Here is an 18,063-nt window from a genome sequence, read left to right as displayed (position 1 = left end):
ATTCAAGCTTAAGTTTAACTGATTTAAAAGGAGTTGCAGGCTATTCCTGGTTATTGCCAATAGAATTAATGACATATATGTACACCAGACTCATCATTTACTTGAAGGAAAACCCACATTAAATTATAAAACTGAACTAGAAACTTATCAGTATAGTATGGAAAGATGATTCATGAATCTACGCTTCTCTTAATGTTTTTATTTATGCCTTCCGAGTCTATTTAAACTTGATTATTAATATACCTTTTCCAGTATACAATAGATCTTTGCTGTACCCATCCAATCTTGAAATATATTCAGAATTCCCACTAATCCCTAAGAGTTAACAGTTGTTATCTTCTATGTCTGAGTAACATAGTAAGAACTTTACAAATGGAAAATACCACTGCTCCAGGACATCAAATTTCTGCCCTAGAAATTTCAACACCTTCACATAGGCTGAAGATAAATCTGGAGCCTAGATCTGCTGTATAATTCTCTCTTTCCCTGCATCACATTTGAACAAGCAGTCTCACCAGAGCAGAATTCCCAGATATTATAGATTGTGCTTTCAAAGGCCGGAGAAGCCCATTGTTACTCTTTCCTGGCTGGTGGAGGTGAAGTATAGCAATCTGTCTGTTATTTCAGAGGAAATGTCCTGGCATGCCACAGCCACTTAACTCCTAAGACGTTCCCTGATAAAGTAAATCCTTAAATCTTCAATTACCATCTACCTCATCCTAAAGGAAATCAGTCTTGAAAGTTCATTGGAAGCACTGATGCTGAAGCTGAAACTCCAATACTTTGGCCACCTGATATGAAGAGCTGACTCATTGGAAAAGACCCTGATGCTGGGAAAGACTGAAGACAGGAGGAGAAGTGGACGACAGAGGATGAGATGGTTGGATGGCATCACTGACTAAATGGACATGAGTTTGAGTAACCTCTGGGAGTTGATGATGGACAGGGAGGCCTGGCGTGCTGTGGTCCATGGGGTCTCAAAGAGTCAGACACGACTGAGAGACTGAACTTAGTTGAACTGAACTGAATTGATAGGTGGTAATTATGATGGTAGTAATTATTTCTTAATAGAGCATCTAGAGTATTTTATACTTTCTTATAGGATTCATTTACCTAATATCATTATATACAGGACTCATATTATGGTCTAGTGAATATTAAGATGATCAAGAACACTGTGACTCTACTGTGACAAAGAAAGACAGGTTAATGAAGCTGGAAGCACTTTCATAAAAGAGTATCCTCCTCTTTCCACTTAGAGCTCAACTGCTTTTGATTTTCTCTTTCCACTGGAATCAAGAAAAAACATTTGACAAGTCAGGAAATGTATGTCAAGTGCTGGAAGCTTTTTCTGTGCGTTGCAGTGCGTATGTGCATGCTCAGCTGTGCTTGACTCTGATATGTGGACTGTAGCCCGCCAGGCTTCTCTGCACAGGGGATTTCTCAGGCAAGAATACTGGAGTGGGTTTTCATTTCCTCGTCTGGGGCATCTTCCAGACCCAGGGAACTAGCCCACATTTCCTGTGTCTCTTTCCTTGGTAGGTGGTTTCCTTACCATTGAGCCATATTGGAATAGCTGATTGCAATTATTTCTTTTTTTCTTCCAGCTTTATTAAGATAAAATCGACGTTGTTCTTCAGTCACTAAGTCCTGTCTGACTCTGTGACTCAGTGAACTGCAGCACTCCAGGCTTTCTTGTCCTTCACTGTCTCCCAGAGCTTGCTCAAACTCGTGTCCATCGAGTCGGTGATACCATCCAACCATCTCATCCTATCACCCTGTCCTCTTTAGCCAACATCTTTCCCAGCATCCTGGCCTTTCTCAGTGAGTCAGCTCTTTGTGTCAGGTGGCCAAAGTACTGGACCTTCAGCTTCAGAATCAATCTTTCCAATGAATATTCAGGGTTGATTTCTTTTAGGATTGACTGGTTTGATTTATTTGCTATCCAAGGGACTCTCAAGAGTTTTCAGCATTGTAATTCGAAAGCATCTTTTTTTTGTTGTTTTTAGCCTTCTTTAAGGTCCAATGCTCATATCCATACATGACTACTGGAGATACCATAGCTTTGTCAATACAGACCTTTGTCAGCAAGGCGATGTCTCTGCTTTTTAATACACTATCTACATTTCTTATAGCTTTCCTTCCAATGGGTCTTTTTAATTTCATGGCTGCATTCACCATCCACAGCAATTTTGGAGCCCAGGAAAATAAAATCTGTCACTACTTCCATGTTTTATGAAGTAATGGGACTGGATACTATGAGCTTGGTTTTCTGATTGTTGAGTTGTAAGTCAGCTGCTTGTTTTTTTTTTTCTTTTTTCTTTTTGGCTTAGTGTCTTGACATGAGTGAAGGGAAGTCATAGGAGATTCCACTTCATCTCTTCTACCCTGATGACTGCAACTTCCCTGACCAGGAAGTTAACCCTCCCTCCAAAGGCATATCTGAGGTTGTTGATATTTCTCCTGGCATCTTGACTCCAGCTTGTGATTCATCCAGCTCAGCGTTTCTCATGGTGTACTCTGCATATAAGTTAAATAAGCAGGGTGACAACATACAACCAAGCAGAAGAGATTAAGAAGAGGTGGCAAGATTCCACAGAAGAATTCTACAAAAGAGGTCTTAGATTCCACAGAAGAATTCTACAAAAGAGGTCTTAATAGACCCAGATAGCCATAATGATGTGGTCACTCACCTAGAGCCAGATATCCTGGAGTGTAAAGTCACATTGGCCTTAGGAAGCAATAGTGTGAGCAAAGCTAATGGAGGTAATAGGATTCTAGCCAAGCTATTTAAAATCCTACAACACATGATGCTGTAAAAGTGATGCAATCAATATGCTAGCAAATTTAGAATACTCAGCGGTAGCCACAGGACTGGAAAAGGTCAGTTTCATTCCAATCCCAAAGAAAGCCTATGCCAAAGAATGTGCAATCTACCATAAAATTGCACTCATTTCACATGTTACCAAGGTAATGCTCAAAATACTTCAAGCTAGTCTTCAACAGGACATAAACTGAGAATTTAGATGTACAAAGGCAAGGAGGACATACATACGCACCCATGCATGCATGCTAAGTCACTTCAGTCGTCTCCCATTCTGAGCGACTCTGTGGACAGCAGCCCACCAGGCTCCTCTGTGCACAGGATTCTCTAGGCAGGCATATATATATATGCTGGGCATGGTGGACATAGTTGTATTCTCCAAAATACGTATATACATTTATATATGCACTGTACACATATATAAATTTATATTTGTAGACTCAAGAAATACTCACAGAATGGATTAGCTTTTAAGATAGCTTTGGATCAGTTCCCATTTATCACCTGGTTTCCATAAGCTCCTACTTATCTCAAAGACTATAAACACACTTTAGGTCTTCATTAGTGTTGGCTCAGAACTCTTCATCTAAGAGATATGAAAACATGGGTAATCGTCTTTTGTAAGTGCATAGTTATTTTAGCAAATGATTGTAGATCCCTTTATGAAAAATTCAAGTGATTATTTATTATATATACTTGTATTGGAATTGCAGGCTCTTTCTTCAGTAGAAAGGCAGTCTCAATAGTAGGGTCAGGGCCTCTGAACTTAGTTGCCTCTGGAAAGCGGGCGAGGGAGAGCAGCAGCTCACAACCTCCGCTTCCTGTCTCCAGTGTATGATTGCCATTATGTAAATGAGCAATATTCTAATTGACTAGCACTCTGTCTTGCCACTAGTGAGAGCATGATCTACTAGCCATCACATTAAATAGCTGTAATTCCCACGCTTCCTTGATATCTCTTGTGGTAATTGCATCAAGGTAGATGCAATGCCCCTCACAGGTAAGTAATGCCAGCTAGTCTCTCTCTGTGCAATGTCATACACAGTTCTAGACAGCATCTCCCACTTCCCCCAGCCTATCTTGACATCTCCAGGCTGTCTTGAGAGCCATCAACTTGCTTCCCAAAGGGTAAGTGCTCCTCCAGAGTTCTTAATAATCTAAGAAGTAGTTTTCCTCTGGATTCTTCTAAAGAAACTCAAGCAGTGCATTGGCTAATCTAAGCAGGTCTAAAGAATAAATCCATGACCACATCCCCACCTTCTTAAGCCTTCAAAACCCTTCTCCAGAACATGTCACCATAGTTCTAGCATCCATATGTAATTTATTCTAGGCTCCTGCCATATCCAGTCTTAAGGAAGCAAGGTGAGCTGATGTCAAGTGTCACTGTCAGAATATTAAACCACAAGTCACAAATGAGCAGCTTTTGTCAAGTGATTCTTATTTGGTTTTAATCTTCTTCAATTTCCAGTCTAACACCCCCAAGATCGGTTCAAATTCTCGTTTCTTCCATTAATGCCAGCAGATATTAGCCAATTTTTATATTTCCTGTGTCATTAAGACTATTTCTTCCTAGATAAGACTGTACTTCTCACTCAAATTTTGTTAAGACTTGACTCTGGATATTGTCCTGGGGGCAATGAAAACTGTCATGGTTGGATCTTAAAGTGGACAAGATTCACCCGCTTCAGCTGAGGTTACTACATGACACCTAAGCATGGGGAGATTGCCCTGCTCTTGCTTGGAAAAAGGGACTGTACCTGCACACAGTTCAGTTTCAAAAAAATTGGGGAATATGGGAGTCTCAAGTTCCCACACCTGAGGTATTGACAGTTTCCTTTTTCAGAGCTCTATCTTTGTCATGGTAGCCATTTAAAGCTGAAGATTCTTTTTCTTTTGCATCACTTCCAATTTTATAGTTGGGTCCTGGGTCTGAGTTTCAGCAGTGCTCTATGACTACAAAGGAAGAAATTCTCCTTTTAAACCTATAGAGGCTTTGTGGCCTTCACAGCCTGCCTTAAAGTGGCAATGGGTTGCTTTGGGAGGAAATTTTTCTTTCTTCGTGGTCTTCAGTGCCAGAATACTTAATGTTTATGGAAGACTCAGTATAAAGGGTGAGGCTGTGTGAAGAAGACTCGCTGTTCAGAGAGTGTGAGAATGGGAGCTTTAACACATGTGAAGTGACCTAATCAGCGTCTAGAAGCCCAGAGTCTCTTCTGTTTTGAAAGGAGGAAGACTGAAAAGATTTACAGATGTGGAGAATGGTTTTGTGAAAGCCTTAGGAAGGTAAGGTGAAAGTTAACTGTCGGGGTGGTGAGTGTGGGGTATGAACTAGGGAAAACAATCATGGATGATTAAAGGTGCCGACTGGGCTTCCCGGCTGATGCTAATGATGAAGAATCCTCCTGCCAATGCAGGGGAGGTGAGAGACACGGATTCAGCCCCTGGGTTGAAAAAATCCCCTGGAGGAGAGTGTGGCAACCCAATCCAGTATTCCTGCGTGGAGAATCCCATGGAGAGAGGAGCCTGGTGGGCTACAGTCCAGAGGGTTGCAAAGAGTCAGACAACTGAATCAACTTAGCACACATGCAAAGGTACTGATTGTTAAAAACATTAAAAATGTATCATATTCTGGCTCAGTATCAGGAAAACAAATAATCCAATCAAAAAATGGGCAGAAGAAGGAAAGAAAAAAAAGGGCAGAAGACCTAAACAGAGATCTCTATAAAGAAGACATACAGACAGCCAATAAGCACATGAAAAGATGCTCAACATCGCTCATTATTAGAGAAATGCAAGTCAAAACCACAATGAGGTGTTATCTCACACCGATCAGAATTGCCATCATCAAAAAGTCTGCAAACAATAAATGCTGCAGAGGATGTGGAAAAAGGGAAGCCTCCTGCATAGTTGGTGGGAAAATTACTTGATAGAGCCACTATGGAGAACAGTGTGAGATTCCTTTAAAAAGAAGAAATAAAACTTCCATATTACCCAGCAAACCCACTACTGGGCAAACACTCTGTAAAACACACACACACACACACAATTGAAAAAGACACATGTACTCTAATGTCCACTAGCACTGTTCACAACAGCCAGGATAGGGAAGCAACCTAGACGTCCATCAGCAGATGAATGGATAAAGGTGTGCTACCTATATCCAGTGGAACAGAGACTTAAAAATGAGTGAATTTGAGCCAATTGTAGTGAGGTGGATAAACCTAGAGCTTGATATACAAAGTGAAGTCAGAAAGAGAAAAAACAAATATCTCTATTCACACACACACACATATATATGGAATCTAGACAAACAGGACTGATGAACCTATTTGCAGGGAAGGAATGGAGATGCAGAGGCAGAGAACGAACTTGTGGATGATGAGGGAAGGAGAGGGTAGGCCGTACTGAGAACGTAGCTTTGACGTATATACACTATCATGTGTAAAACAGGTCTCTAGTGGGAAGCTGCTGTATAACAGGGAACCCAGCCTGGCACTCCGGGACAACCTGGGGGGTTGGGGGGGAGGGGAGAGGGAGCCTTACAGGGAAGGGGACACACACACACACATATATGTATGTGTATATATATATATATAATTATGGAGGATTTGCATTGTTGTACAGCAGAAACCAACACAACATTGTAAAGCAATTATCCTCCAATTAAAAAATAAATTAAAAAACATTATCAGATCCTTGACATAAATTCCCTTTCAGAGTCTCTGCCAGTGTGGTCAAGTCCATCCGTGTTCACTGGGGAATTACAAGACAATATTAATAGTGGGTCCAGAAACAAAAGTATTAATAGAGGTGCCTGTTTCTGATTCATATCTTGGAAGGTGGCTGATGAGAGAAGTCAAGGAAGGCACTGCAGAGAAAATGAATCATTTTCCATGTGCTGCCTCATTTCACAATTTTAGAAAAAAATCCGGGAAGACCAGAGGGAATGAGTCATTGGATCGCCGCAACACTAAAAGAGGGGACTACCAGAAACTGGTTACGAAACTGCAGATTGATGGTGAAGCTGAGAAATGGATTCACCATCACAAAACAGAGATAGTGTTTATAACAGGATTTTAAACTGGATGTGCTCATTGTCTCAGAAATGTATCTAAGTCTTCACAACTAAAAAGAAAAGGCAGTATGGACTTTGAACAGTAAACTAACAGATGGCTTTACTTTACTCCTTAACTGATCTATGCATAGTTTTTAAACAGTGATCGTCAAGGGAATTTCATGAAGTAGGGGTTTCCCCAAGAGTGTGTTATTAGCTAGAGTTTCTTCTCACGCATTCACAGCGTCTCCAAGGACTTTACGAGAGGTCCAAGGAGTAAAACGTGATGCAGAAGTTGATGCGCCTGTAAGAAGCGGAGGTTGGGCGTCACGGTCCTTTTATGGCGCACTGCAGCAGAGTGTGATGAGAGGGGTGTTCTGTGGCCTCAACATCTGTCACCAGGAGCTTGGACATAAGCATTGCTTTCTGTTGAAAAGCAAAATGGAGGCGAAAACCCTACCACATCAACCTACAATGGTCTGATAGAGAGGCAGCGGTGAAAGTCATATGCCCACACACTCTTGGCAGGGCTAGGAGATAAAGTGTACAGTGGCTGACATTAAAGAAAAAACAAACTGGGTTATAATTTCTTTATTGGACTTTGTAAGGGGCTAACGTGTAGTGACCAAAGCACATTGACTGTCTAAAGAGGCCAGCCCATACATGGCTTGAAAGGCCATATAAAGCTTCCAAGAAACCTACAAATGTGCCCTAAGGAAATGTCAACACTTGAATTCCTGCTCCTTCAGAAACAAGCAAGCCAATCAGTGTGCGTCAGGGGAGGGCTGCAGCAGTCTGAGGGACTTCAGACTTTTTATTTCTCTTTTTCTGTTGCACTTCTCTCCATTCTAAAACTGGAAGATAGGAGATGTTGGCATAGAAATTCAAAAATACATATTTTAAGGTGAAATTTTTAAATTAGTCTGGGGTGGATTTTTTTCAAATATTAAGTTAAACACTAAGAAAACTGGTACAAAGTATTATCACGCCAAACATCAAGCCTACAGAAACTATCTGAGCACAGTGTTTGGAGAAATACGATACTATTGGCCTTCACATATGGTTAGATGCAAAACTTGGTTCCTCTCTTAAAATAAGTACCTAGGGGGCTGAGAGATTGCAAACACAGGGTCCATTTCTGAAGACAAAAATCTTCCACAATTCTGATGAAATAGCAACAATAAAAATATTTTTTTAAAAAAAGCCTGTAGAAGGCAGAAAGAAATGTAATTTATTTTGTGGCTATTTCAAATAAATAGTTCAAATCTGTAGTCTATATTAACTCAAGTAAAAAAGCTTTGAATTTTAATTGAGGCAAAAAAAATTGATCTCATTTTTATGTGTGTGTATGTACACACACACACACACACACACACACACACACACTTCCCTGGTGGCTCTGTGGTAAAGAATCCACCTACCAATGCAGGAGACGCAGGTTCAATCCCTGGTTGGGAAGATCTCCTGGAGAAGGAAATGACAACTCACTCCACTATTCTGGCCTGGAAAGTCCCATGGACAGAGGAGCTTGGTGGGCTACAACCCTTGGGATCGCAAAAGAGTCAGACTTGACTTAGCAACTATACAGCACATACATATATATATATATATATATATATATATATCTGAATCAATATTCTTGGTCATATTTCTTCACTATATGAAAGATTTGGGGATTATATACTTGAGAGTATGCAGTGGAAATTGGGAAGAACTTGCACTATTTTTACATTTCAAGTTTAGGAATAAAAAAGAGAAGATATTTAGGAAGAAGGGGCAAACTGATCAGATGAGTGCCTTCTGTATGATGTAGTCCCCAGTTGCAAAATGGACTACGTGGTGGTCCACGAGGCACTGAAGAAGCAACATGCAGCGCTTACTGGAGAAAAGGTAACGCGATGGGAGTCGAGGCTCTTTGGAAAACAGACGACCAGCAGGCGCAGGCTTTCATCAGGCTCTGCAGAGAACACGGAACAGGCGTGAGAAATACGCTGCATCCGCCCCTGCCTCAGGGGGCTGCCGCCTCCTTCTGAATATCTGGATGTTTGCCCACTTACATTTGCAGTTTATTCTGACCTTTAATTGTTAGTACGTTACTGTCTCTTCAGGTCAATTTTCTTCCTTCAAAAATAGTACATAGTATTTCAGTCTTCTGCTGAGAGAGCATGCTCTAAGGAAAGCCGGAGCAAAAAGCTGTAGACTATTAATCCTGCTTTGACATGTGTCACATGTGCCCATGAGTATGGCTCTTTTTCATCCGCTTTTGCCATTTGTTGTTTACTCAGTTAGTTTTACTTTTGATTTAGGAAACCAAAGGGAAGCATGAACTTAAACGGCTCAGGGAAAGATGAGGTAACTTGGGAGTAACTTAGCGCTAGCACTTGAATCCCACATCAAACCCACAGCAGGGGCTGGGCCTGAGTGGTTTAGACATCACCTAAGCACCAGAACTGAGTTTTGTCAGGCACACACTTAGGGGAGTGTTCCTCAAATTCCATTTGAAAGGCAAGGGCTAAGCTGGGAACCCTGTGCTCTCTGAAAAGTATCTTCTTGGAGCTTTGTAAATATGTGTGCTATCCATAGCCTTTGGAGATTCAGAAGAGTCACAGTTTTGTGACCTACCACCAAATTCAAACATATTAGAGAGCATGGCACACAGTCAGTTTGGGCTAGTGGTGTTCTTTAATAGCCAGAAACTGGAACATAAGGGGAAAAAGACATCAAGATGTCTAAACATCTTAAACATTATTGATATTTGATTCTCAGGATTACTGTGCCTTTTATGTATCATACTATTTCTTCTGAGTCAGAAAAATCAGTGTCCAGATTGATGTTTTTTCTTTCTCTCCTTCAAGTTTTGAAACATTCTTGGTTAAATTAGCATGTGTCTTAAAATGAAACCATGGACAAGCCAGTCTTTTGAAGTAAAGCCAGACTCAGCAGTTAATGGTTGGAAATGTGAAGAGGTAGAAACAGCGTAGCTGCTGGGCTGGGAAACCAGTAACAGCTAGGCTATTACTCCGCCACACGGCAGAGTCCTCAAACTCACAGCTCCCTGAAACATAAAAAGGCCGGACACACACTCCTAAATCGTTTTTACAGGAAGCCGACCCCTTTCAGATGAAAACTGCAGACCGCAATCATTTAGACTGTTTAAAACCAGAAAACTGATGATGCTTGAAACTTCCCCTTGATGTCAACCAATCTGAGAATGTCCGTGAGCTCAACACACCTTGTTCCTTGAACACTGTAAGAGTTCTCATACTCCCTCCAGAGGGGCGTACATAGGCTTCAGCTCATTAGCCCACTGGGGCCCCTCTTGTTGGCAATGCAATAAAGCTGTTCTTTTCCACTTCACCTAATAGTGTCTCCACATTTCTTTCGGCACTGTTGAGTAGAGTCCCAGTTTCAGCAATGCTTTTTTTTCTTCACAATCTTTCATGTATAATATCCATTTTCTAAATGTATTCATTTTGATCTTTCCATGTAATATTTATTTTTTATTAATAATCTGGCTGTATTGTTTATCAATATATTGCCTTTATGAAAAAAGAGAAACAATGATTCTTAAACTCATTACAGAGGAATCAAATAGAATTGATCAGTTAACAATGGAAAGAGTGACATAAAGATCCTACAATAATATGCATGTTAATAAAATTTTAAAACACATTAGGTAAGATTTGCCCTGTTAAATTAAAATCAAAAGCAAAATATTCTGTTTTTTATTTAAAAATACATATCAAGTGTACTCTCAATGATTTTTAGAGAGTGGAATATAATAAAATAGAAGAAAATATTTATAGTGAGCTTATGTAAATAAATGTTGATGTTATTGCATATGGTGCTTGTAAGCTGAAATAAATTTTATAGTCCTATATTATATCTAGTTAACTGTGGCATTTTATCAGTGCAAATCATACATTCTTCTCTGTCGACACCTAAAAAAATGTATAGTTAGATAGTTGCACAGTAATAAATACAAATTTGTTTTTAAAGAAAAAATATTGACGTCTGTGACAATCATTATTATATTAACTGCGAGTTACATGACTTATCAACAGCATCTGATTTACACAAACATTTCCAAGTTTTTCTTTCTGTATTATTGATATCGCTTAATCATTTGCATCAAGATAAATTAGAGGTTCAAACATGATATGGATGTCAAAGCTCCATTTAAAATACAAATAAACTCTAACAGATCAGTGGAGAAGGCAATGGCACCCCACTCCATTACTCTTGCCTGGAAAATCCCATGGATGGAGAAGCCTGGTAGGCTGCAGTCCATGGGTTCGCTAAGAGTCGGACACAACTGAGCGACTTCTCTTTCACATTTTACTTTCATACATTGGAGAAGTCAGTGGCAACCCACTCCCGTGTTCTTGCCTGGAGAATCCGAGGGACGGGGGAGCCGTCTATGGGGTTGCACAGAGTCGAACACAACTGAAGTGACTTAGCAGCAGCAGCAGCTAACAGATCAGAGGTCATTAGAAATATAATTATTGTCTTTTTTTCTAGATTCTTCAGCTTCAATTTAGACATTTCCCAGTTTCTAAATCTCTCCATTTAAATTTAACAGCTCTTCAAAAAAACTTAAATTTTAAACATGCCTAGAAATGAGAATGGGAAATGGAACTTTAGAACTAAATGGAATATATGTTACATAGTGATTAAAAAAAAATCTTTGTAGAAAGATATGAGCTACGAAGTGCTAAGTATATTTCTGTGCATCCTTGTTCTTGTTTAAAATAAATGTAATTTTCAAACAGTTGCCATTGTGTGTCTATGATTGTGACCATATAAAATGTAAAAATGGAACCGAAGCAAAGGTGACAAGAAAAAATGCCAAAGAATTCATCCAAATTATCTTTTTCCTAAGGTGATTTTGTTTCAAGTCATGTAACAATAAAGCTACTTTTAAAATTATGTTAAGAAGTCACATGCTAAAAATAAGACATTAGCTGTCTATTACCATAGTAACTCTTACTCTGTTAAACAGCACAAAGTATCATAAAAGAGGAAACCATAAGTTTGCATACATCCAGAAAAGTAACTCAATTTAGTTTTATGGTTGATTTTTATTGACTCATCGAATAAGCATATTCATCTTTCCAGTGTTTAGAGAAAAGAGAAACGGCCAGGGTCAAGGTTCCCGTGAGCGGAAGCCCTGGTGGAGCTGACGGTACACCCTCCGCTCCCGCGCCCTTCCTGCCCTGTTCTTTCCATCGGGCCCCGGGAGCAAGTAAGCGAACACGGTTCGTGCTTTATCGATTTAATGTCAGCCTCAGGTCTCCGCTTCCTGCCAGACAGTGATGTCCACAAGGTGGATGGGCATTGCATAATCCTCACTCAGCGGCGAGTTAGCGTCACCAGCTTAAGAGCACGTTGCCGTCTAAGGACACCACTGCCCAGATTTCCTCTTCGGTCTCCGTGGGGTCCGGTTTCTAAGCTCTCTACTGGAATAGTCCCCTCAGCATACAAGAATGGAGTTATGGCTGCAGTCTGCAAAATAAATAGATAAAATAAAAAATCCTCTTTTGCTTTCCCACTTTTCTTCCCCCTTTGCAGCTAAGCTCTGCAAGGGATTCCAAAGCCAAGCATCTCTTTGCGAGCCCTGGGCTCACATGCCATCGTGGCCCCTGCAGGATTCCGCTCCTGCCCTTCCGCCCGCTTGTGTGATCCAGCAGCGCCGCCGCTCAGCTGGCAGCCGCGAGCCTGTTCCCCGCGGAGGCTCGGAACAGGGCCCAGCCCTGGGCTGCCCGGCTGCTGAACCAGGGAGGAGGGCGACCCGCAAACGCGGGGGAGGCTGCCTGCTGCGCTGGCTCTTTCTCTCGGCTGACTCAGGCGCATCCCTGGCCCAGGCCTGCCCGGGCCTCCCGCTGCTTCCCGAACGGTGGGCCCGCAGGCGGTGGGTGCAAGGCCGACCTCTGCTCTTTGGAGGGACTTTTCTGGCTGGCTACTCATTTTCTGAAGATAACTGTGCACACGAGCATTTTTTGTCTATGTGAGCAGCCTCAAGTGACCTACACTTTTTTTTACTTTTTCTTCTCTTATTTCTTATACAGTCTACTATAGCACTCTTTATTCCTTCAGATAAACTCCTGTCCCAAATTTTAATCTCAGGCTCTGCTTTCAGGAGGACCAGGAAATGTCATCTCTATCTCTCTCTCCTCACCCACTAAGCTGTTTTTTAAATTATTTTAATTTTCCTTAATTCTACCCCTCTCCCTCAAAAATAACACAAGTTCCCTTAGGAAAACATTATTATTGATATTCTTTTTAGTAAGAAACATAGCAAGCTCTAATATGTTAAGTGAATGAATAAAAGTAAGTAACAGATCTTAGTATATCTCTAGTGCAAGGAGATCCAACCAGTCCATTCTAAAGGAGATCACTCCTGGATGTTCATTGGAGGGACTGATGTTGAAGCTGAAACTGCAGTACTTTGGCCACCACATGCGAAGAGTTGACTCACTGGAAAAGACTCTGATGCTGGGAGGGATTGGGGGCGGGAGGAGAAGGGGATGACAGAGAATGAGATGGCTGGATGGCATCACCGACTCTGTGGACATGAGTTTGAGTGAACTCCCGGAGTTGGTGATGGACAGGGAGGCCTGGCGTGCTGTGATTCATGGTGTGGCAAAGAGTCAGACACGACTGAGCAACTGAACTGAACTGAACTGAGTGTACTAAATGTGTGGATATTTTTTTTTTTTCCTAAAGCAAGATCTGACATACTATGCAGAATACTGAAGTCTTGGCAATAAAACAAATATTCTGCTACTGAAAACTGAACATTGGTAATAAATTGCAGAAAACTGATATAAATTCTTTTGTCTCACTTCAGTAATTCACTGTTTTTAAACCTTTTAGTAAATATAGCTTTGTTCCAAGTTAACAAGATCTTGTTCTGCAATTCTAAAACGGATATAGATGGCATCATTATTTCAATGTTCCTTTCCCCTACTTGTAATGATATATCAAAATACTACTAAACATTTGTAAATACAGAATAAAATAAACTTGACTTCAATATCACACTTCCTTCAAATAATGTCTGTACAGGCGTTGTATTTTCACGAATATCCAAAATAAGTCAAACATTTTGAGACCACATTTATGTGATTTGGACTTACACTTATTTTATGAGTATCATATTGCTAGCTATTAGATTATCTCAATTTCCCTTCAAATAATGCTGCAAATATGCCCTAATAAAATTTTAAGTTTAAAATTTGAAAAAAAGTTCTACATTGACATGTTTCTGGAGAATAACCTGGTATCCCCTCCTAGCCTAGAACACTATTCACAGCAGGAAAGAGCTCTCACAGTGGTCCCAGAAGTAAGCAACCATGAACCGAAAGTTTCATCAGTTTTCACAGCATATTTTCTTCTGTTTAAAGCTAATATTAAAATTCTTTGAGTTCCTCAAGTAGGTTTTCCAATCTTGACTCTGGATCATTGCATATATTGCTTTTCCATATCATCTCCCCATATCATCCTACAGTTCCTTGTCATATCGTCTGATCACAAATGAAATATCTCTTAACCAGAGATCTTCCCTGATCTCTCTGCTTTTTTATACTTGGCAAACACACTTTCCATAAGTTTGCTTGACTCTCAAAGTTTACCTTTTTGAAATGAAATAATAAATTACAAAATTCATGGCTAAGTCATTTGTGATTACTCTTCGGATATAGTTTCCCCCTGATGCGTGTTAAGCTCACTGTAGAATCCTCAGATTCTAGTACGCTGTCTTGCACATACAGGGAGTCTGGATTAGTGTTTTGAAATTAATTAGTAAGTAGCAATAATTAGGAGAAGGCAATGGCAACCCACTCCAGTACTCTTGCCTGGAAAACCCCATGGACGGAGGAGCCTGGTAGGCTGTAGTCCATGGGGTCGTGAAGAGTTGGACACGACTGAGCTACTTCACTTTCACTTTTCCCTTTCATTCATTGGAGAAGGAAATGGAAACCCACTCCAGTGTTCTTGCCTGGAGAATCCCAGGGACGGGGGAGCTTGGTGGGCTGCCGTCTATGGGGTCGCACAGAGTCGGACACGACTGAAGCGACTCAGCAGCAGCAGCAGCAATAATTAAGTAAAAAGACCTTCGTAAGTCTGCAATATGTGATTCAATTCCTACACCTTTATCTCTCCTGATTCTCTGGGGGTCTTTACTCCTTGTGTTCTGCCCAGCAATTGTAATGAAAGGCATTTATAACATACTATAATTCTCTCTCCCAGCTACTCAAGGAGGGATGAGCCATTTACTTAGAAAACTCAAAGGAGTCTATGTACTTCTCTGCTAGTGCTGGCACCATTATTTAAATCTGGGAGATGATGATGTCCACCATTATGACTGGAAAGAGAAAATTTGGCCAAAGTTTAGCAGCAGCATGGACTATGCAACGGCAAAATCAGATTACTTACTACGAAGGACCTTTCTAATTCAATCTCGTTGTTTGCTTTGCATTTTTCTTACACTCTGAGCGCATGACACAGGTGTCCTCTAAGTCAAATCTGTGTGTATTTTCCTCCATTTTGCATTATGCACACTGCTACTCCTCTTCATTAACATTGATAATTGAGAGCTGACATCCATATTGAAAGGCTTTTCTTAAGGTACTTTGAAGTCTAATGAGGAGATTAAACTATCTAGAAAATGTATTTATCTAATAACTCGTTAAACGTAATCGTACTATGGTCTTTCCTGATGACCTTTGTGCCATTAAACAAGGACTAGCATTCATCAAGGCTGTCTAGCTACTAGAGGAGGAGTAAGTCAGAACAGAACAAACTCTGAATTTACGCAGAATTATAATTCTTTCTTGTGCTGAATGGAGTGCGTCGTTAACCACAATGAACCTTAAAAAGAAAAAGAAGCAGAATCAAGATTTAGTGATGAAGAAACCAGGAGGGTGTGGCTTCCACCCTGAATAATTAACCGACAGAGGCCTGACGGGAAGTTTGAGAAGGACGTGAAATGAACTAAATGATCTGTAATTGATGTTAGCTTGGCTGTACACCATGTGCATGTGCTTTCATGTGTGTTTATACAAATGCACACATATATGTTAACTTTACTCATTTATAGTTAAAACTTTTCTCAAATCAACAAAGAAATCTCTTTAATACTTCAGTTATTAATATTTTGTGTGTTGCACTATTTTTCTACCCTATACTCACGGATGGACAAAACACTTTGAGAATGTGTAAATATTTCTAAAAATAAGAAGACAACTCGACTACCACCAACCACAAGAAAATCTTACAAAACTAATAAATTGCAATTAGAATTTAGAAACATTTGAGGAAAAAAATGAAAGCAAAATACTTAATTTTTCACTCCGTGCGAATAATAAGTACTGGCATCTAGTAAGGCTTCCCAGGTGGTGCTAGTGGTAAAGAATCCTCCTGCCAATGCAGGAGACATAAGAGATGCGGGTTCGATCCCTGGGTCACGAAGATTCCCTAGAGGAGAGCATGGCAGCCCACTCCAGTGCTGCCCGGAGAATCCATGGACAGAGGAGCCTGGTGGGCTGTACTCCATAGTGTTGAGGGAAGACACCACTGAGGTGACTCAGCGCACGCCCTCACCCAGGTACTCAATATGAAAATACTGAATGGGTAAATTCTAGAAATGAAAATTAAGTGGGGCATGTCTATAAAATTCAAAGTAATAAGAAACTGAATCAAATAAAATCTTATCAGAAAATCAGCACTGATGACTAAAAGTTACAAGCACAAAATTTATCCTGTATTAATTCAGAAACTGAGAGTGCTGTGTGTAAAATGATACAATCAGATGCAAATTCAGATTCTGTTCTCTTAATTTGTTTCCTCTGCACAAGGCACTTAGGAAGCTTTTGTGAGGGCAGGCAAATGTTATTTTGAACCTTACTTCCAGCTCTTCTGTTTGTAAATGAGGTCATGTATTTTAATCATTCAGTATATCGGGCTCTATGTCTTTGATTAATGAGAATAATACCTTCCTCATAGCTAATCCTTTAAAATAAAAAACAGTGAATTTAGATGTAGGCCTGAATCACAGCTCTTCTTTTTATTAACCTCGTATATGTGTATTTTTAATGGCAACTTCGTTGAGATAAAATTAACATGTAAAGCTCACCCTTTCATCCTCTGTAACTCAGCGTGGTTTAATTCATTTACAGAGCTGTCCATCCATTACTGTCACTGGTGTTAGAACCCCCCCACGCCATATGTTGTGAGCCACTGACTGTCTGTGTGAGTGTGTGTGTGTGCTCAGTCATGTCTGACTCTTTCTGATGCTATGACCTGGGGTCCTCCAGGCTCCTCTGTCCCTAGGACTTTCTAGGAGAGAGCCCTGGAGTGGGTTGCCATGCCCTCCTCCAGGGGATCTTCCCGACCTAGGGATCGAACCCACATCTTCCGTGTCTTGACATTGGCAGGCACATTCTCTACCTCTGGCCACCTGCCAGTATCTAATTCCAGGACACTTTCCTCAGTCCCAAAAGAAGCTCTATACCAACCAGCAGACAGCCCCCGATTGCTCCCTTTCAGGAGAACACATACACTTTCTATCTCTAGGAATTTGCCTTTTTTGTCCATTTTTGTGAATTTTTTGAGGATTTTATATAGATTATGTCATTTGAAAATGAAATAATTTATTTTTTTCTTGTCTGAATACCTTTTATTTCCTTGCCTAATTTCTCTAAATAGACCCTCCTGTGCAATACTCGACAGAATTGGTGAGAACAGGCATCATTGTCTTGTTTCTGATCTTAGACAAACAGCAGTATTCTTGCATTAATTATGGTGCCAGCTCTTTTTTCATAGATGTCTTGTTTCATGTTAATGAAATTCTGCATTCCCAGTTTGCTGCATGTCATTATTATGAAAGGGTGTTGAATTTTGTTAGATACTGTCTCTGTGCTTATTAAGTTGATCTTTCTAGAGAACTAACTTTTAGTTTAATTTCCTCTGTTATTTTTGTATATTCTCACTCTAATCCATATAATTTCCTTCTTTTCATGTCTTTGGGTTTCATTTAATATTTTCCTAGTTTCTTAATATGGAAAATAAGTTTTGGGATTTTTTTTTCCTATTTGTTAGCAATTATAGATTCCCCCATAAACACTATTTAGGTGCATTCCATATGTTTTGGTATATTGTATTTAAATTCTAATTCACCTCTAAG

The sequence above is a fragment of the Moschus berezovskii genome, chromosome 16 (genome assembly GCF_049115385.1).
Source record: "Moschus berezovskii isolate FMDL1 chromosome 16, NW_MosBer_1.0, whole genome shotgun sequence".
Taxonomy (NCBI): Eukaryota; Metazoa; Chordata; class Mammalia; order Artiodactyla; family Moschidae; genus Moschus; species Moschus berezovskii.
Note: the sequence above shows the minus strand (reverse complement) of the source record.